The following is a 22,615-nucleotide window of genomic DNA, read 5'->3' as shown; positions in this document are numbered from 1 at the left end:
ACACCTGTGGGGACCCCGGGCCATGGATTTGGTGCTAGATTACAGCTGTGATGCCTGGATGCCATGCGTCATAGGTCCAAAGGTGCCGATGGTACACAGCCTATACCTGGGTAGATCAGAGTTCGGACCATGCGGGCTGTCAGGCGCAGATCGGTTGATTGGAATTGCGGCAGTGGCGGGAGGGTGGAAATTGTTGGCCTGACCAGGTTGCTGCAGGTGTGCCTACATACATGTACCCACTCACCCAGTCACCCAACCAGTCAGTCAGTTACCCAATCAATCAGTCACCCACCCAGTCACATGCACACTTGTACACACACATACTAGTACACACACACTGATACACACACTCTGTCACACATGTAACTATGTAACAAAGAGTAATTGTAGTAAAGTATAAATGTAATACAATAAATAAACTGTTATGTCAAAAACCAATGTTGTGACAATATAGAGTGAAAGAAATTCACATACAAGAAAGTTATTCAAACAAGCAGGGCATGTTTAATGTACATGTTACCACTCCTGGATACAGATGACTTGCTTCATGAGGAAAAATCTGCATGCACAGCCTCCGGTCCGGTCACAAGCCATTCTCATCAGTTGCAACATTAAACATCCAAGTATACTATGTAGCAAAGTCCTTAATACAGTACCCACAGGGTTATGTAGAAGACGCACTGGAACAAGCTCTTCTTGTTCACAATATCATAAGACAATCCTACATGTTTCGTAGATTATTCTACTTCATCAGGGGTATTGGCTATGAAAACTAATGGCATATAAACCCTACATAGCCAATGATTGGTAGATAAAAAAATCTAATTAACCTACCACAACATAGGGCATGTAGCTAGCACAGGTGAAATCGAACTACCATAAACATTGCACAATTCAAATATGTATGCTAAACATATACAATAATCTTTACTATACAAAGTTAATTCAAAAAACAGTAAATATAAAGTAAAAAGCCATAAAAAAACAACTGACACTGAAACAAGAAAATATTATTAGTATATAATAGTACAAATATACATTTAATACAATAAAAAGAACCTATAAAATAAAAAAAAACCATAATGGGTATTTGGATTAGAGAAAAACTGAGTACATATAAAATATAAATACTAAAAATGGGGTCATTACCAATGAATAAAGAAAAGAAACACCAAATAATGAATACACTAAATACAAATAATAAATAAATATATATAATCATTCCTTAAAAATGAAACTTTATTTGGTAAAAAATTATTTATGATATAAAGCAACTCAAACACTAATTAACCTAAATATAAAATAACATTATTACTTATTAGTGGTTGCTAAAATAATAAAACATGTAATAATTAAACCTTTTTATACTAATAAAGTGACCAACCATCAAGTTCCTCATTTAGGCCCCTAAGGGCGAATGTTTTTAATTGATATATTCCAAAAGTTTATTTTAGGAGCCTTTAGTCTGTCCCCCCATGTCTAATGGGGCATACAACCTGAATACCCTTGTACCTCATTAAAGTAGAATCACTTTGATGGTGTATTGTAAAGTGACGAGGTACACTGTGCTTATCCATGCCTAATCTAATGTTCTTTGCTAGGTTCCAAAATTCTGGTCTTCAAAAAATGCTTTATGTGCCCTTTATACGGGAGTCTGCAAGGGCATTCCAGCATACTGTATAGACCACATAGGAGGTTTTACAGGAGATGCAGTCCTCTGTGTAATATTTATTTTGAATGACTGTTGATAAAACTAATTTCCTGTCATTATTATGTAAAAGACTGCAAGCCTGACTCATGCCACAACTGAAGTTACCCACAGGATTAGAAGCTAACCAGGGCTTCTCTACTATTTTAGTGGCACTTTGCCCTATGTCACTACAGTAGGTGCCAAATATTTTTTCAAATTTTTAGCTTTCCTGTAAAAATCCATGAATTCCCATGTTCTACCACCTCCCTAAAATTCATAAAGCCCTGATTAATCCCCCAGGTAGACCAATAGTGTCTGGAATACAATCCATTACATCAAATTTATCCCAGTATGTGGACTATTTTCTTCAGAAATATGTCAGTGTGCTCCCATCTTATATAAATGACACCACATCAGTTTTACATTTATTGACGGAAATTGAGTGGAGAGTGTGCGGGCAGCACAGGGTAAAATTCACCTGAATGGCATCATCCCGAGTGACAATGGCCTTAAAAGAGCTTGTTTGTAGTGCCATTTGTGGATTTTGCTGGGTGAAATGTTTCTCGTGATCTCCGGGCTTCCTCGGGAATGCATCAGTGAAATATGGTGAGTTCCCGGTTTTCTTCCACAGCAAGGGGAGCGCAGGACGTTCACAGCGTAATCATGAAAAAATAAAGGAACATAACATAGTGCAACCTGTGTGCATACAAAAGTACTATATAGGGCTACAACAGACGACAGAGATGCCCAATGCTACATCCAACATGACAAAAATACTCAATAAAATACTTATATATCTCTTGAAAAAGGGTAATTTAGTTTAACCCTTTGGCCAAAGCATTGTAAGCTTGCGAGCCACGACAAGGCAGACCCTGTTGCAAGTGATCTATATATATATACTGTATAAATCGTGAACCAAGTGAACCAATGTGAGTGCATTCTATCTTTTTTGCTACTGGTCTTTGATACAATTTGAAGATATACTACACTATGCCAGTCTTTTTCCTTTCTGCATTAAACTGGAGGAGGGATTACCCACCGAATACAAACTTGGTCTGAGAGTTACACCTGAAGGTTGCTCGTTTCAGAGAGAGATAGAGTCTCTGCATTGCATGATTTCTGGGGATAAAGTGTGAGTGCAAACATCTTACAGCCCTATATAGTACTATTGTATGCACACAGGTTGCACTACAGTATGTTGCATTCCTGTATTTTTTCATGATTACGCTGTGAACGTCCTGTGCTCTCCTTGCTGTGGAAGAATACATTGAAGATATAGACACAAGAACGGAAATTGTGAGTTTCTTTACAATTAATATATTATTCACATTGGGTGGTGGTGATTTATGTATTAGACACAATTGATCACTATTTTATTAATTGTTCACTTAGTTCACCATTTATATATCGATCACTTTATATATTATATTTTATTGGTTCACTATATGTGTCATAGGAAATATTGATGCACTAGCACGTTATATTTGAAACTGGTAGAAGAGCGCCCGATTATACGCCCCAGGTTCCCGAGCTCCTGGTTTGCAGGGAGAACTGAGGAGACGCGTCTGTGTTTTCTTGAAAACCAAAACTGGAAGTGCTGATTGCGGTCATGTGAGATGCCGAGAGACACCGAAAGGCAGTAGAGGCAGTGAGATCCCGGTGAGGCTGTTACTTTGGAGATTTTCTCCGCATGTTTAAAAGTTTTTGTCTATGTGAGTGCACATATTTGAAATTTGTACAGATAAAATGTGTCTATATTATCTACACTATTGCGTTTTTCTCCGCTATCCCCTTAGATTGAATGTCGTTTACAGATTGACACACAGTTTGCCACAGTATGGGATATGGTTATTTAATCCAACTAAATGTGAGTAAAAACTTCAGCTGAATTTGCAGACCACATACCTAGTGTGATGAAGTTGCGCCATTGGTTTTCTTGTTTTTTTCTCTCCCACATATTGGACTACATCCAATGCTCCCCAAAAACTTGGAGAATCTACATGTGTTTGGGATCAAAGAGACGGTTCCTTTTTTGGGTTTGAGTCAGGGACTTTTATTTTCTCTTTTTGTTTATTCACATTGCCTTATCACACTTTTATTGTCACTGATTGTATATATTATATTATGTATGTATGTCTTTATTTATATAGCACCATTAATGTACATAGAGCTTCACAGTAGTAATACATGTTACAATCATATAAATAGCAAATGATACAAATAACACATAATGGGACAAACTTCTTCAGACATAAATGTAACATATAGGAAAAGGAGTCCCTGCTCCGAAGAAGTTACAATCTTATTTGTAGATAGGAAGTATGTACAGAGACCATAGGAGGTGTTCTGGTAAGTGTGTCTGCAAGGGGCCAAGGTTTATGTATGAGGTGTTGTTATGCTTGTGATCCTACAAACAAGCCGAGGGAAAGGGAGGGACCCAATAGCGAGGTGGGGAAGCCAAGGGAGACACGAAGGGAGCGAGTTGCCGCGCAGCTGGGGAGCGGCGCACGTAGTCACAAGATCGCGCCGCGCGCATGAGAATGCGCGACGCGTCCGGAGGTGCGGAGCAAAACTCAGAGACACGCCTAGCCCAGTTGCATGTGTGCGCATGCTCTGGCAGCAGAGCGGGTATGCGCAGGTTCTCAGGCACCAATGCAGGGAAAAGCCAACGCTTCAGCACAGGAGTCTGGAACGGGAACCAGGAAGAAGGAATATGGAACAGGAACATGGAACTAGGAACATGGAACAGGAACATGAAAGGAGCCAGGGAGGAAAGAGCCCAGAGCACAAGGTCACAATAGAAATGCATCTTGGAGGACGTCCAGCCTCCATAAAGGCATAGTGCCAGTAACAGAAGTGTGCAGCAAATACTAAGTTCAAAGTAAGGGTTCTTTAATTGAATACTTTGGCCAAGGTATTGTAAGCCTGCTACCACATCAAGGTAAACCCTAATTAGCAGGACCTACACTACCCGACGGTTAACTAACCTCAGTAGTAAATGAGTGACTGTCCCAGTCTTCCGGAATCCAAAGGAGATGAGTAAAGTTCCCAAGGAGGTCCAGGCAGGAACAGCATGCAATGGTAGTACTAGCAGGAACAAGGGCAGACGGCAAATGACTAGTAGCAATGAGAAAGACAGAGAGAGGCTTACTTCCTGTCAGGAGGAAGAGGGCAGGAATTGCCAGAAAGCAAGATGGCTTAGGAAGCTTCAGAATACTTAAAGACACAGGATCTTAACTCGCAGCTAGAGGGCAGCACCCGCCACCCAGAGAATCAACAGGGAATCTTGACTTGCAGCTAGAGGGCAGCGCACGCATACAGGGAGACATCAGGGAAACTAGGCACACAGGTAGAGAATACGCCACAAGGGAGCATGAAACTTGACTCGCAGCTGAAGGGCGGTGCACGCCGCCACGTGTACGTGCCACTCGTGAGAGAATGCGTAACACGGCCGGGGGTGGCCAGGCTCCATGGTACGAGTAGGGAACCGCGGGTAAGTGCATGCTCTATAAGGAGAGCGGGAATTGAGATGCGGCAGGTAAGGAGGGAGCACGTCGCAGGGGGCGTGTTCCCCGATTCCTTACAGGTATAAAGTATCAGCAGAGCTACTCATACTGCTGCGGCTCATTTTATTCTAACACATCACCGTTTTTTCCCTGGCTTTTTCCTGGAATGCGATGCACTTCACCGGGAGCGTGCCACATTCATTTTGCGTTCTGAGCCACGGGTCATGCACGGGTCATGCGCGGTTGACGCGCGCTTGATGCGTTTATTGAGAATGGTTCGTATTTAATAGGTTGCAATTCTTCGCGTGTCTGCCAGATGGCAGATATTCATGAATTGTAATGCGCATGCACTTCAGTAATGTGTCGACTTGCAGGTGTTTAGTGTAAAAAAAGATACCACATTGTGCTATTGTAAATTGGCCTTGAGACTGAAGGAGGAGGTTGCAAAAATGTATCAATTTAGGCTTTTCATATTAAAGAAAGACAAAGACCAGTTTCTGTTACAGTATTCTCCAGAGAGCCGTCGCCATGAGTGTTCAAGTGCAGCCTGTTTTCAAAAAACCCGACAGTAGTTACGCGTATTTGATATGGGCCGCGATTAATGCAACAGATGATAAGATGGCAACAGTTGTTCAAATTTATCAGTATTTTATCAAAAACTATGACTTTTACAAATTTTCGCCAGCTCCTCATACGTGGAAGCGTGCAATAAGGAAAAGGTTATGTAGCGATCCCTGTTTTTATCATATTGAGCCACAATTTGTTGGAGGGCATTGGTGTGTATCACCGGCTTTTTCCTGTATCTATGATCGTGCAGATGGCAAAAGGTAGTGTTAAAACCAACTAAGAAACGACAGTCGCTGCCAAGCAATGCACCAGCACCAGCACCGGCTTCCAATAACGGTCCCACCGTCAGTGACAACCCTGAGCCTTAGCCGGATTTCGCGTGCAGTTTCGATCAAGCTTGCATGTACCTAAGCAATTTCCAGCCTCATCAGCTGACTACAGGTGGACTAGTCCCGCTGCAAACTATTGACGTGGATGATGAAGAACACTGGACTGGCAGTGGCCCAGCGCCGGCGCCAGCTGAATGGGAAATTCTATGGTGAGTGTTGTTGCCGTATTATTTTATGTTTTTTTTTATTTTGACAATACAGTATCACTATCGGTGCGATTCAAAAGTCAAGCGATTCTCCTGTAAGCAATATTATTGCTGAGCGGCACTCCAGTACTGTGCTGCAGATATTGAACATTTGGGGGAACGCTAGGCGCATGCGCATTGGAACCTTCTTGAAACGCATATGCGTGTCATGACACGGTAGGCGCATGCGCATGTGAACAGGAGACGCCCCCCGAGAAAATTATTGGTGGGACTGGCTTGGAACTTCTTTAGGGGGCTGACCATTACAGTAAAACTTTTCTTTTTGTTTTTCCTCAGACAAGAAAACGGCTAATGGAGGGATTTCGATGGATAATATCGCTTTGTGTAACAATGCCTGCACATTGCTGAATCGGATTTAAAAAACCACGTACTGGAGTCTACAGTTTAGTGGCCTTTGTTATTGATTAGGATAGAATACCTGAAACAGTATGCTGATGTTTTCCGACCGTACAGTATACAATACTTTTTTATATACAGTATACTGTGTAATAAACCCGAAAAAATAAAAAGTATGCATTTATTCTACATGTATCACAGTACTGTACATACATTATGTGTCTTCTACAGTATAAGTGCCAGTACATACAGTACAGTACAGTATGTGTCTTCTATTTTTTTTAATACTCTTATACTGAGCATGCCTACAGTATACAGTGCAGTACACTGTATTTTGTTACAGTAGCAAAGGAGCCAATGGAACAATGTAAAAAAACATCAACATGTTCTTTTATTGGTGGAGTAGGTTCAAAAACATTTATTTACAAATACTGTACAATGTAGAAATATTTTAAGTGCACAGCAATTCAAAACATCAACAGGTGTATGGTTTACTGCTAGTGGAAACATTTATGTACAGAAAGTAAAAACATTTACAGTCAGTCAGTATGGTTTACAGTCACATGTTATAAAAATAAAATTCTTTATTCATAAAATATACAAAACGCAACATCTCCTTTATTAAAGAACGGCAAGTCAAAACATATACAGTGGGATGGTGTGCAAAACAGTCTGCACCAGTACAGTCCTCGAGGGCAGCAAACAGGCCCGGTTTTCAGGGTAACCTTTGAAAACCGTGCCTGTTTGCGGCCCTCAGGGACTGGAATTGTGCAGGTCCTGTGTGTGTGTACAGCAAGTTCTGTATAAATACAAGTTAAAAAACACACAACAACATCTCCTTTATTTAAGTACAACAGGTCAAAACATGTACAGTACAGTTCAGTACAACAGTATGGTCTTACCTGTGATTAAAAAAATCTTTATTCATAAAATATACAAAACGGAACATCTCCTTTACACAAGAACGGCAAGTCAAAACATTTGCAGTGGGATGGTGTGCAGAACAGTCAGTCAGGCCTCCACCACTACAGTCCTCGAGGGCAGCAAACAGGCCCGGTTTTCAGGACAACCTTGAAAACTGAGCCTGTTTGCGGGCTTTGGGGACTGGAACAAAACATTTACCAAACATTTTCAACAGTTGAACACTCACTCAAATGCGTAGCCCACCAAATTGTCCTTCCATGGCCGATGCCTTGCATGGCGCAAAACGCCATTAATGCAGTCTCGAACGCCTTTCATTACAGGATCTGTAATAGAATAAAAGCGCCGCAATTCCTCCAGAATGGTCTTTCTTAAATTGTCAGGAAGCGCCTTTTTAACGCGATTTCCTTCATAGTTCACTTTGAAGGCCCAGTCGCAGTACAACAAGTAGGTGCTTTAAAACACATGGTGCTTTAAAATGATCAAGGCATACTTGTTGGGTGCACCAGAACTCATCACCCTATACTTCTCCCTGAGTGCCGGTGGCAGATCGCGCAGGGTGATGTTGGGCACCGTATCGATGCTAGCGAATGTAGGTCTTCTGTGAGAGGGCGTGCTTGTGGCGACGGGCGAGGGTAGGTTGTCTGGGAGGAAGCTTTCCTCCTGTCTTGGTCGCCGTGTTGTCTCCTGGCTTGGTCTTGATGGGGTTGTCATGTCCTCCTCAACGGCATACATGTACTGGTACACTACATCTTCTGGTGGAGGGGGTGCGCTTGGTGATGGAAGGGGGTCGATGCTCCCATTCAGCACATCCATGCCACCCTCCTGCTCCGGCGTCGGGGAAACAGGGCCATGAACACCGAGCAAATGATGTATACCCGCTATGTCAGCCTCTATCTTCTCCATCCGTCGATCCATCCGTTGATCCATATCTAGCATCCGTTGATCCATATGTAGCATCCGTTGCTCCACATTTAGTATGGTCTCCAGAAGCAGATCTATCTTTGCCAGCACAATAGAGTTCCCGGGGATATCCACACATCCCATTAAGCATCCGGTCTAACGAGCTGCTTCTTGTGCATGGTTTGTGGACATCTGGGTGGATGGGTGCAATGGAGGATGAGATGGGGGTTCCATGGAGAGAAGTGGCAGCGTCGTCAAAGAAGGGTGGAGGAGGTGACCTGTGGATATCCGGTAGAGGAGGAGCGGCAGCGTCGTCGAAGAGGGATGGAGAAAGTGACCTTTTGAATTCCGGGCGAGAAGCAGAGTCGTCTAAGAGCAAAGGAGAAAGTGACCCGTGGATTTCAGAGGCACCAGCGGCAGCGTTGTCGGATAGAACTGGAGAAGATGGCCTGTGGGTTTCCGGGAGGGCATCGGCAGCATTGAGGACGAGGGGTGGAGAAGACGGGCTGAAGATTTCCGGGACAGCGGTGGCAGAGTCGTCGAAGCGTATGTGAGGAAGTGGTCTGCGGGTTCGATAGGTTGGCTGCCAATCGTTTTGCGTCGAGAGTACATCACCGTATTTCTTCTTGACATAATAAGGCTGACGTCTATGAAAACCCTTAGCCTTTGGGGTCAGCAGAAGGTTTTCTTTATTGGCCTTAGCCTGTCGCTTTTGCCTTGGCGTGGAAACGGCAACTGCCTTTCGCTTTTTCTGCATGACAGGCACGGCAGAGGCGAGTGGGTTTCTGCGTCCGTAGAATTGGGCTTGCTCCATGGAAGCAGGTGGCACAATGCAGTATCTGGGCAAGGGCAAGTTCAGATAAAGATCATCGAGTTATGGGCTATGCAAAGTGTGTAACCTTTTATGCATGGCGACCAGGTACAGGTGTTGAAAGTGGGCGTACTCTAATGTGAGTCATTACCGTATAAATACCCCATCCATTTTGTGGATTCACTGCACATTGAATACACATCGACAAAACATCGAATATACATTCTTGTGTTTGTTTTTCTTTCTACTCGCAGCAATGCCTGTTAAAAGATTTCCAAGCATCTCAGCATGCGAATTAAGGAGATGTACACGAGCAGACACCGAATTGCTGCTATCCAACGCTGGTTAGCTACTTCTGGCCTTGTTGTGCCAGCAACTCCCGTGAGTATCATGCACACGAAAAAAACTGAGAACGCAAAAGGGCACCAAGAGTAACAAACGCGTAAGTATATTTATACAACTTAAAAAAAAAATTTTATATCAAATAATGTACTGTAGATCTACAGTACTGTATCTTATAATTTTTTTATTTCTGTAGATTTATATTACAACAGTATATATATTTTTTATATTTATATTTAGATTACAACAGTATATATATGTTTTATAGTTATATTTATAGAACAACAGTATATATATTTTGTATGTTTTGTATATTTATATTACAACGGTACTGTATATATATTTTGTATATTTATATTTATATTACAACAGTATATATATTTTGTATCTTTATATTTATACTGTATTACAACAGTATATATTTTATATATTTATATTTAGAGTACAACAGTATATATATTTTTTATATTTATATTACAACAGTATATATATTTTGTATATTTTGTATATTTATATTACAACAGTACTGTATATATATTTTTTATATTTATTTTACAACAGTAAATATATATTTTATATTGCTGCATATTAATAGAACAATATATTGTATCCTGTTGATCTACTGTCTCTAATATTTATACTTACCGGATTGTTTTTCTTTACATTGTAGGGAGACAACTCTTCTGGTGGACAAAATAAGTGAGGAGAATGATGAGTAGAGTGCAGTAAGGGTCAAATACACTCTGCAGGAAAATCACAATCTCACTGTATCCGAGACCAGCATAAAGAAGATGAGACGCAGTATTGGATGGAAATATGGACGTGTGAGGTTAGTACTGGACAGTACAGGAGGTAAAAGTGTTGTTTAGGAAACTGTACTGTACCGCAAAAATTATTTATTCCTTGTCATTACAGAGCGTACCCCATGATACGGGACGTAAACAAAATAAAAAGAGTGGTCCAGGCCCAGGCATGGATCAACAGTGGAGAAACTTTCCAGGATTGCATCTTCACTGACGAGTCTACTGTGTCGCTGGAGAGATTTGCAACCTTTGCATTCCAAAAAAAAGGCCGCATATCTTTGAAGCCGCGGCCAAAACACCCCGTGAAGCTGCATGTGTGGGGTGCCATTTCTAGGCGTGGACCAGGATGCATTGTTATCTTTGAAGGTAAAATATATCAAATATAATGTAGCCTTATGCACTGTACTTTACTAGTGTAGCCTTACTGTATGCACTGTACTGTACTATTGTGCAGTTTTTTGAGCACTTTTCTTTTCTTGCTATAGGAATCATGAATAAAGCTTTCTTCCAAGACAACATTGTCCCTGCAATACATCACACGCGAGTTCCCGGATGGTCACCGTTTCTATCAGGACAACGATCCGAAGCACACCACGTCAACAGCGCATATCCTTGAGTGCAGTATCAACTGGGTGAAGACACCACCGGAGTAAGTGCGGTAACCGTGTCTCATTTTTTCCCACTGTTTTTACTGTGTACTGTATATCTTAAACTAATTGTCCTTTTTTTCCAATGACAGATCGCCAGACTTCAATCCGATCGAAATGGTCTGGCATCAGCTGAAGGACCATATCCGGAAAGTGGTGAAACCATTCATAAAGGGCGAGTTGTTGAAAGGCATAATGAGTTTTTTGAACGATATACTCACCGTGGAACACTGCAATAAATATATAGACCATATTGCGACTGTGTTGCCCATTGTGATCGCGCGTAATGGGCAAGCATCAGGAAAGTAGTACTGTGCTGTAGTATTGTAAGTACAGTATGATACAAATAAGTATGGCTCAGATTTTTTCGTTCCTAATAGTCAGAGTATACAGTAGGTACAGTTTTTTCTTTAGAGAGAGCAGCACAGCCATCTGGTTACATAGTTTTTAACAGTAGTCAGAGTATACAGTAGTTCCAGTATAGACTAGTTTGACAGTAGTACAGTAACTGCCTACTAACTTCTCAATTTTTTTCTTTCCAGAGAAAGCAGCACCAGCCATCTACAGTAGTACTACACATCACACAATGCCATAATACAGTACGCACATAACTGCACTAATTTTTTGCTTTGTTGTCGTTTCAGGAAAAAAGGGTGGCCTGGGGGATGGTGGGGTGTTGTGTCCAGTCTAATCTGTTTGTACAGTAAAATGTACAGTATATAAACAGCAGTAATGATGTACACAAAACCTCTCCTCTCTCAATGAACTACTGTACTTTACTGTACACAGAATAAGGAACAAGATAAAGACGGAAAAAATAATATTACTATATATACTGTATATATATATTATACATTACAGTATATATTATTAAATAATATTCTTATAAATGTGCATTACTCATGTTTATCCATGTTTTGCAAATGTTTTCTAAATGTTTATCCAATTTCAATCTGCCAGAAGAACTTAATAAAGACTGCATTATGTATTATTCATGATTATTTTTATATTTGTATTTTTTGGTTCCTGATAAAATAAAATAAATATTTATTTACATTCCTGCTAATCATAATCATTGACAACACCCCCCCCCCCACCCCTACAGTACTCCAATGAAAAAGAATGAATGACAAAACAACATGAGTCAGTTAATGGTTTTTTTAACTCTCAATTCTCACAATGCTGAGCAAATCAGATTTATATTTCAAAATCGAGAAGGGATTTTCCAAAGCGTTACTGTAAACAAAGCCTCAAAGGGTTGGGGGGGGCGGGGTGACTCATGCGCAGTTAGCAGCAAGCTCCCATCTCAAAGAGGATTAGAGTACACGCAGGCGCAGTGAGGCGATTGACGCTCGGCTAGGGACGGATTAAAAACAATGACTAACTTCAGAAAATTAATGACTCTGTTGAGGTGTCTGTCGTGTGTGCATGGGGGAGGGATGAAGGATTAGTTGTGCATCAGTTCAAAGAAATTACATAAAGTAGAGTAGATAGAAGAAATAATGTATATCATATACCAAGGCTATTGATATTATTAGGCTGTTAATAAAAATAAGTTGTTAATGTAAAACAGCTATGGGAACCTAATAGTGATATAGTTCCATATGTATATTACTAGTTCATTGATTGGACTTATATGTTCTTCTAAATATTGATCATATAATTAGAATTCCTAATAAGTCAGCCTTATATAGATAGAGAAGTAATGGGAACAACCATAGTACACTTTTTGTCATAAACATATATATATACAGAGCAGATACATACAAAAATAGGTAATGTACATTCATAGATGTAGATATTCATGTCGTTCCACATTATAGGAATTACATTATTTCCTGATACATCGACTTTATATTAGTGAAACATCACTTAGAAATCACCTATTTCATTGCCAATAATTATTACTTCTGTATACAGTAATACTATATGATAGGTGGTGATAAAGGATATTAATGTCTCTAAAAGACATTTTATGAGAACTGTCCAAACATATATATATGTATATGTTTGGCAATGAAATAGGTGATTTCTAAGTGATGTTTCACTAATATAAAGTCGATGTATCAGGAAATAATGTAATTCCTATAATGTGGAACGACATGAATATCTACATCTATGAATGTACATTACCTATTTTTGTATGTATCTGCTCTGTATATATATATGTTTATGACAAAAAGTGTACTATGGTTGTTCCCATTACTTCTCTATCTATATAAGGCTGACTTATTAGGAATTCTAATTATATGATCAATATTTAGAAGAACATATAAGTCCAATCAATGAACTAGTAATATACATATGGAACTATATCACTATTAGGTTCCCATAGCTGTTTTACATTAACAACTTATTTTTATTAACAGCCTAATAATATCAATAGCCTTGGTATATGATATAAATTATTTCTTCTATCTGTTACCTCCTTACCACCATTTCAGCCGAGTAGATTGTTTCCCTGTGATGATACAGTGTTTTTAATATGTCTCTAATGTTGTGTTATATATATTGTTGCTTTCACACATACACACTGCAGCCGCTCTGCTGATCTGAGACATCTCCTGCACGTCACACACATAGTAGAAGTGTTCATTCATCCCATTGGCTGCATCAGACAGCCAATGAGATTGTAACTTGGCGATCTTGCGCGAAAATCATCTTACTGAGATCAGCTGGAAGCGGGGAGAGACCTATATTAGCCGGGCGTTTGCAGTGTGTTAAACAGTTCTCTTTGATAAAGGGCAGACGCCTGAAACGCATAAGAGATTTTTACTTACCCACTACCATGATGTCGATCATGCAATAAAGGACTGTTATTCACCTTGGTGTATAGCCCTGCATTTGCTCTGCTGTGCTCCGCTCACCTCTCGCAGGACTTCTCAAGGAGAATTACACGCAGGCGCAGTGAGGCTTTGTAGCTCGGCTATGGACGGCTTAAGAACACAATGGCAAGATTCAGAAAATTAACGACTCTGTGGAGAGGGGGGGGTTTGGGTGACTCATGCACAGTAAACAGCTACAGTTGCTCCCATCTCAAAAAGGATTACACGCAGGCGCAGTGAGGCTTTGTAGCTCGGCTATGGACGGCTTAAGAACACAATGGCAAGATTCAGAAAATTAACGACTCTGTGTAGAGGGGGGTTTGGGTGACTCATGCGCAGTAAACAGCTAGCTACCATCTCAAAAAGGATTACACACAGGCGCAGTGAGGCTTTGTAGCTCGGCAATGGACGGCTTAAGAACACAATGGCAAGATTCAGAAAATTAACGACTCTGTGGATAGGGGGGGTTGGGTGACTCATGCACAGTAAACAGCTAGCTCCCATCTCAAAAAGGATTACACGCAGGCACAGTGAGGCTTTGTAGCTCGGCTATGGACGGCGTAAGAACACAATGGCAAGATTCAGAAAATTAACGACTCTGTGGATAGGGGGGGTTGGGTGACTTATGCACAGTAAACAGCTAGCTACCATCTCAAAAAGGATTACACGCAGGCGCAGTGAGGCTTTGTAGCTCAGCTATGGACGGTTTGATTAAGAACACAATGGCAAGATTCAGAAAATTAACGACTCTGTGGAGAGGGGGGGTTGGGTGACTCATGCGCAGTAAACAGCTACAGTAGCTCCCATCTCAAAAAGGATTACACGCAGGCGCAGTGAGGCTTTGTAGCTCGGCTATTGACGGCTTAAGAACACAATGGCAAGATTCAGAAAATTAACAACTCTGTGGAGAGGGGGGGTTTGGGTGACTCATGAGCAGTAAATAGCTAGCTCCCATCTCAAAAAGGATTACACGCCGGCGCAGTGAGGCTTTGTAAATCGGCTATGGACGGATTGATTAAGAACACAATGGCAAGATTCAGAAAATTAATGACTGCGTGGAATTCCAAAACCTTGAGGTAGCGTTCATGAGGGAGGGGGCTACAGGGTACAGCCGCATGAAGTTCAAAGCTAAAGACATACTTTAATTTCAAAAGGCAGTTCATCATAATAATACACCCCCAAATACAGTACGTAAAAAGTACACAAATCAACCATGTGCAGTCAAACGCACAGGGTCGCAGTCAAAAGCTACAGCACAGATTGAATATCGTAATACAGTAAGATCGTTTTTGCAGACTTGTGGAGAAAAAAATATTACAATAAAAACATTTTTAAGTTTTTTTGGGTCACTCACTCAAGCAAGCAAGCAAGCAAGCAAGCAGTGGTGGGTGGGCAAAGTAACAGGCGCATGCGTAGTAATCACCTGCTGTCAAGCAGGAATGTGATTGAAACCAGACACACGTTTAAAGGAACGGTATGGGAGAGATGTACTGCATTGCACACAGATAAGAAGTTGAAATACCCTGCAGTGCAGTTAATTATCCTGAGCGAGGGGAGAGCGCTGTATATGCTGAAATGTGACACTGTTACAGTACTGTATACGTATATGTGTTTCAACAATTTTCAAATGAGACATACTGTACAGCAGCACAGCACTGCAAATGCATGTATACTTTAAATATGCAAATTTACAATTACTGTGCGAGCATACACAGAATGTGTACTGACGTAGGTTGAACCGCGAAGGTATTAGACTTCCAAGACAACAGCTCACAAACGCCCCTCTGAGTTTTTACATGGCATTGCAGTATTGCAGACGGCAAGAATAAAATGCTAAAATCATGAGCGCTAAAATAACTCAGTTCACTCCGGGCGAAACAAACAGAAAACCGCACCTAACCGGGATAATCTAAGAGCCGCGGATCTAGCCGACTTAGACTCAGATCGGCCGCCAGCGTATGCTTAATTAAGCAGATGTATTTTAAGGTTTGTCTTAAAGGTGGATAGAGTCGACTATTCTCGTCCGATATTGAGGGAAAGGGCATACCAGTGGTGTGGGGCAGTGAGTGAGAAAGGTTTAAGGCATGAGAGTGCTTTAGATACAAAAAGAGTTGAGAGGAGACATACTTGAGCAGAACGCAAGAGTCGGGATGGTGTATAGTGAGAAATTAGGGCTGAGATGTATGGAGGAGCAGAAGAGTGTAAACTTTAAAAGTGAGTAGGTGAATTGAGTGTGCAATATGGAATTTATAGGAGGCCAAGAGAGGGATTTCAGCAGAGGAGGTGCTGAGACAGATTTAGGAAAGAGTAGAGTGATTCTGGCAGCAGTGTTTAGTATAGATTGTAGGGGAGACAGGTGAGAGACAGGAAGGCCAGACAGCACGAGGCTACATTAATCAAGACAGGAGTGAAAGAGAGCCTTTGTCAGAGTTTTAGCAGTCAAGCAACAGAGGATAGGGCATATCATTGTAATATTGCGGAAGAAAAAACGGTAGGTTTTAGCTGCCTCTTGAATGTTAGAGGAGAATGTGAGAGAGGAGTCGAGTGTGACCCCTAGTCAGCGTGCTTGTGATGCTGGGTGTATGATAGTACTTCCAACAGTAATGTGGAAGGAGGTAGTAGGGCCAGGTTTGGGAGGAAATATGAGGAGCTTCGTTTTTGACATGTTACGTTTAAGTTGATGGAAGGCCAACCAGAATGATATCGCGGAGAGACATTTAGAAACTTTGGTCTGTACAGAAGGTGTAAGGTCAGGGTTGAAACATAAATTTGTGTGTAATCAGCATAGGGGTGATATTTGAACCCAAGAGATGTGATTAGGTCATCTAGACAGAGTGTGTAAAGAAAAAAGAGAAGAGGTCTCAGGACAGAACCCTGAGGTACCCCCACAGAGAGATCAATAGAAGAGGAGGAGGAGTTAGCAAAAGAGTCACTGAATGTACGATGGGAGATATAAGAGGCGATCCAGGAAAGAGTTTTGTTCTGAATACCAAGCATATGGAGAATGTGAAGGAGAAGAGGGTGGTCCACAGTATCAAATATGGGCATGATTTACCAGTATAAAGTGTATTTTGATACACGAAACGCGTAGGAGGTTGTCTACCTCCGTTTTCAATATGGACCAATAAAGGATTATTTTTTCTGCTGGATCCATGTACTGTAATTCAAACAATGCAGGTAGGTATTGGTATTGGGGCTAGTGAGATATATAAAGATGTAAATTCCCCTAGGAGACCCAATGTCCCTAGATATGGGGTAGATAGCAATGTCCCCTGCCAAATCTTCATAGGGATGGTCCCTGGACTCACAGCATGTAACAATGCACAAATAAAGAGAATGATTCTCACATATATGCCCAATCCAATTGTCCTGGTTGGCATGCAGCCAAGTGCTTGAGGTAACAAGGAGAAAGAAAAACTGACACACAGCCACCAACAGATTGAATGAAAAAATAATCCTTTATTGGTCCATATTGAAAACAGAGGTAGATACCCTCCTACGCGTTTGGTGTATCAAAATACACTTCATAGTGGTAAATCATGCCCATATTTGATACTGCGGACCACCCTCTTCTTCACATTCTCCATACGCTTGGTATTCAGAACAAAACTCTTTCCTGGATCTCCTCTTATATCTCCCGTCATACAAATTCTCAGCATTACAGAGCCCAAAAAGGCATGACCAAATATTCGTAATGGCCGTCTCGCGTATTGAAGGCTGTTTTCCATTTGTCCCGTTGTCGTATGTGTATGAGATTGTAGGCCCCACGAATATCGAGTTTAGAAAAAATTGTAGAACCTTGTAGACTATCAAACAAATCTGAAATGAGCAGCAAGGGGTAACGGTTCTTCTGGGTTATTTTGTTAAGACCCCCATAGTCTATGCATGGGTGGAGTGAACCATCTTTCTTCTTAACAAAAAAGAACCCAGCAAGATGGAGAGACGACGCCCTAATGAGCCCTCTCTTTAAATTCTCCTGAATATACTCAGACAAAGCCTTAGTCACGGGAAGAGACAATGGATAAGATCTACCTTAAGGAAGGATTGCACCAGGCAGAAGATCAATAGGACAATCATAAGGACGGTGAGGAGGAAGGATTTCGGAACAAACTTTATCAAAGTCATCAATGAAATCTGCATATACTTCAGGAAGCATAAGTTTGGCAGGAGTACTGGTCTCTACACCAGCGATAAGTTGTACAGAGGAAAGAGAGAAACTTCAGAGGCAACACCCCATTGTATAGGTATCTTATCTATCCAGTCAATAAGCGGGTTGTGTTGTTGAAGCCAAGGGAGCCCCAGAATTACCTGTACAGAGGGTGAATGGATAACATCCAGTGAGATCTCCTCTTTGTGACCGTCTATAATGGAGAGAGTAAGAGTAGGAGTTTCTAATGAAAAGAAGGCTGGCTGGAGAGTATGTCCGTCGATAGCCTCCAGACCCACCGGCACGACTTCTTGACCAGAGGAATCTTATGTTTAGTAGAAAACTTTTGATCCACAAATTTTCCCCCAGACCCGGAATTGATGAAAGCAGAGGCAGGAGATAGAAAGCCAGGACCCTCAGGAATATTGGCAGCATTACCCTGGTAGGCAGACCTCTCTTAATAGGAGGGGAAGAAGAATAGTACCCTATTAGATCCCCTCAACCTCATTGGGTGTTGGCGTTTCCCGGCTTTGTGGGACAGTGAAGCACCAAGTGACCCGACAGTCTGCAGTAGAGACATAATCCTCCAGTCCTCCGACATTGTTTCTCTGAAGGGGAGAGCTGGTGACTTCCTAACTGCATTGGTTCCGGAGCCTCAAGAGCTGGGAAAAAAGGAGGAGACAGATTGGAGATAGAAGGAAGGATGGTCCCAAGGGGGGCCTTGGCGGAGCACTACCGAAGAGAAGGAGGGAGCTGCAACCTGTAGTGAATAAAAACGCTTTATTGAGTGGTCAAACAAAAGTACATGGTGGTCAGTGACAGTGGTCAGTGACCATGTACTTTTGTTTGACCACTCAATAAAGCATTTTTATTCACTACTGGTTGCAGCCCCTCCTTCTCTTCGGTAGTGCTCCGCCAAGGCCCCCCCTGGGACCATCCTTCCTTCTACTACGCTGGACGTGATGCACCCACTCAACAAGGACAGAGCTGTACAAATACAAAATAAAAGTCCCGGCGCTACAAATGTCCCAGATACCGTGATCCAAATGGAAAGTCCTGGATGAAAAATTCTCAGATGGATGGTACAGGATATTTTCACAGAGTCCCAGGGAGTTGATAATTCCCTTTAACGATGTCCGCAGTGATTCTGGGGAAACATAAGAGGTACACACCAATTGCGCAGTATGCCACTACTCCTGACCCCACTCTGAACCAACGGACAAAGAAACCCTACTTACAAGATAATATCTTGTGCGTTCAAGGGAGAGAATCTGTAACTGTGTCTCTGCTCTGTCTCAGTGTTTCACGGATCCCACGTGACCGGCAGCAGTGATCTCTTATTCCATGCAGCGACCAGCACTCACAGGGGACGTAAGTCAGGCATGTCATGCAGGAACAGAGGATTGACACAATGGTGTAATACGTTTACACTTTATTAAAAACTTTAAAACACAAATCACCCACACTTACAGTAAATGGGGGATGACGATATGACTCACGGATGCCGTCCGCACTTGTCTGCAGCCTGATGCACACTAGGGAGCCTTCCTGAATGGCGTTCTCTGAAACTCCTAGCCGATGACGTCAGCAGCAGGGCGGTGCAGGTACGCTCTCACAGCATCGGCACGACTATGGTGGCTGGACTGGCTCAAACACTTGGCTCCTCTCCCTACGCGTTTCGTGACTCTGCGTCACTTCCTCAGGGGATGGGGGAGCCTAGTGGGAGCTGTGTTATATACCATTGCATATCAAGAGAGTCCACCCACAAATGGGAGGTCCTGGACTTGATTTCAATGTGAGCTGGAGTTTGGCAATTAGCAGCAATTGGGATCTAGGTGGCTGCTGGGATCAATTGCATTATGGTGAGCATGCTAATCATGCAAACCTTTACTACATCCAATTAAAATATATTACTTGCATGATTACATGGTGGATACTATTGATTGAAACACAAACATATATATTGTTATATGCCTGTTCAACATACATCAGTATAGCACAACAGTATAAATTACATTGTGGATGTTATTGAAACACAAACATGTATATTATTACATCCTGTTTAACAATGCATATACTATTCTCACCCTTAAGATGAAAATCAACTGGAGATAAAATAATTGATGGAACTTAAAATTAGAACTGATAGAAATTAATTAAGAATAAACATTCTACGTATCTTTTAAAAAAGCTGCCAAATCGAAATCAATATTTAAACCTAGGGGAGACAGAGTTCTAAGTGTATATATCCAGTAACTTTCCTTTCTAGAAACAAGATTTAATCTGTCCCCCCCACGCCAAGTACCCTTTGGATTGTCAATGCCCATGCAGATTAACCCCTGTGGGTCCTGGTTATGTTTAATTTGAAATGATTTGAGACACTATGGGTCTCTAGGCCCCTCTTGATGTTATATACGTGTTCAGCGAACCGTCGCTTGAGGGGGCCTACCAGTGCGCCCCACATATTGCAACCCACATGGTCCTTTTTAGTGACACTGGATTTGAACATTTTGGGTTTTTACACTGTACTTACAACCAATACAATTTTGACATACATAATATCCCTTAAGGCCATTCAGCCAAGTGACATGGCGGTCCCTGAGACTGTCAATAGGACAGCTCGAGCTAGAGAGGACTTTAGATTCCTAGCCCCTTCTATATACAATCTTGGTGTTTGTCGGGAAGGCAGGTTTTTAATAGGGGATCTCGTTGGAGGATACTCCAATACTTATTAAATGTTTTAGATATGACGGGGGGCCAACCCACTATACTGAGTGATGAAAAAGGGAAATTGTTGTTCTGTCCCTTGCCCTGATGTTGTGGCTTTTCTAGTTATTAGAGTGGCCCTGTCAATTTTGCTGACCTCTGTAATGGCTGAATCTAACTCACTATTTCTGTACTCTCTATCTAAGAATTTTTCTTTGAGATCCTTAACCTGTTGCTGGTAAACTGAATCTTCCGAACAATTTCTCTTGATTCGTAGTGCTTGGCCCTTCGGGATATTCTGAAGCCACCTTGGATGATGGTGGCTTGATGCCAATAAATACGTATTGGCATCAACCTCTTTATGGTATGTTTTGGTGTGGATAGTGTTATCAACTATATAAAGGTGAGGTCAAGAAAATTAATAGTGGACTTATGATGATTAAATGTAAACCTTAAGTTCCATGTGTTGGTATTTAGATATTCCTGGAACTTTCCCAGTTCATCTGATGACCCCCTCCAGACACACAGCACATCGTCAATATATCTTTTCCAAGGCACCAGGTTTGCACTGAAGGGGTTAGAGGACCATATATGATCCTCCTCCCAGATGGACATAAATAAGTTCGCGTAGCTGGGTGCAAACCTGGTGCCCATTGCGGTGCCGCATGTCTGGAGGTAGTACTCACGGTTGTAGCTGAAATAGTTGTGGGTCAGGATAAATTTGATCCCATCTAAGATGAACTGTTTCAGATTATCATCTACCTCCGCATCTTTGTCCAAAACTCGTCTAATAGCATCCAGTCCCATCTGGTGATTGATCACCGTGTATAATGAGACTACGTCGCATGTGACCCAGCAGAGTTCACTGGTCCAAGTTAGATCCTGTATCAGGGTTATCACATGCGAGGTGTCTCTCAGGTAAGATGAACCTGGACCACATAGGTTGGAGAAGATGGTCTAGGAACTGAGAGAGAGAGGAGAGAACCAGAATGTAGAGAAGCAAGGAGCACAGCTGGTTGAAAATCTGCAGGAAGTTCCTGTAGAAAAAATGAATGAAGGGCACAACTCCGTTCTAAGAAGGGTGTAGCTGGTGTATCCAGTATTCTAAGTGACCCCTCTTCTACATATGTCTATACTATAGTTGTTGAACTGATGATGTGAGTTGATTTAGTATTCTATTGTATGTGTCTAAGTTAAGTGACTCTTCTTGATAATATGAAGAGTTCATCACTACCACCCCTCCCCCTTTGTCGGCCGCCTTGATAACTATATTGTTATTAGTTTCAAGGGATTTGACAGCTTTTTTCTCTTCCTGACTTAGATTTTGCCTATGGCATAGGCAAAATCTAAGTCAGGAAGAGAAAAAAGCTGACACCACTACCTATTTGACACCACTACCTATTTGAAACTAGATAGCAACCCCACCAACTCCTTTAAAAACGAAATGGTGACTCATTTGAATCAAGGTCTTCGGGATGGAATTATCACAACACAAGAACTAGAGTTCTTGTCTATAGAACAACCAAGAATACCAGTGTTTTACTTCATCCCGAAGATCCATAAAAATCTTGAGAGACCCCCTGGCCGTCCCATAATATCTGGGATACGATCGCTGACATCTAATCTCTCTCAGTTCCTAGACCATCTTCTCCAACCCTATGTGGTCCAGGTTCCATCTTACCTGAGAGACACCTCGCATGTGATAACCCTGATACAGGATCTAACTTGGACCAGTGAACTCTGCTGGGTCACATGCGACGTAGTCTCATTATACACGGTGATCAATCACCAGATGGGACTGGATGCTATTAGACGA

Source organism: Ascaphus truei, chromosome 3 (assembly GCF_040206685.1).
Source record: "Ascaphus truei isolate aAscTru1 chromosome 3, aAscTru1.hap1, whole genome shotgun sequence".
In the NCBI taxonomy this organism is placed as follows: Eukaryota; Metazoa; Chordata; class Amphibia; order Anura; family Ascaphidae; genus Ascaphus; species Ascaphus truei.
This window is presented reverse-complemented; position numbering follows the sequence as displayed.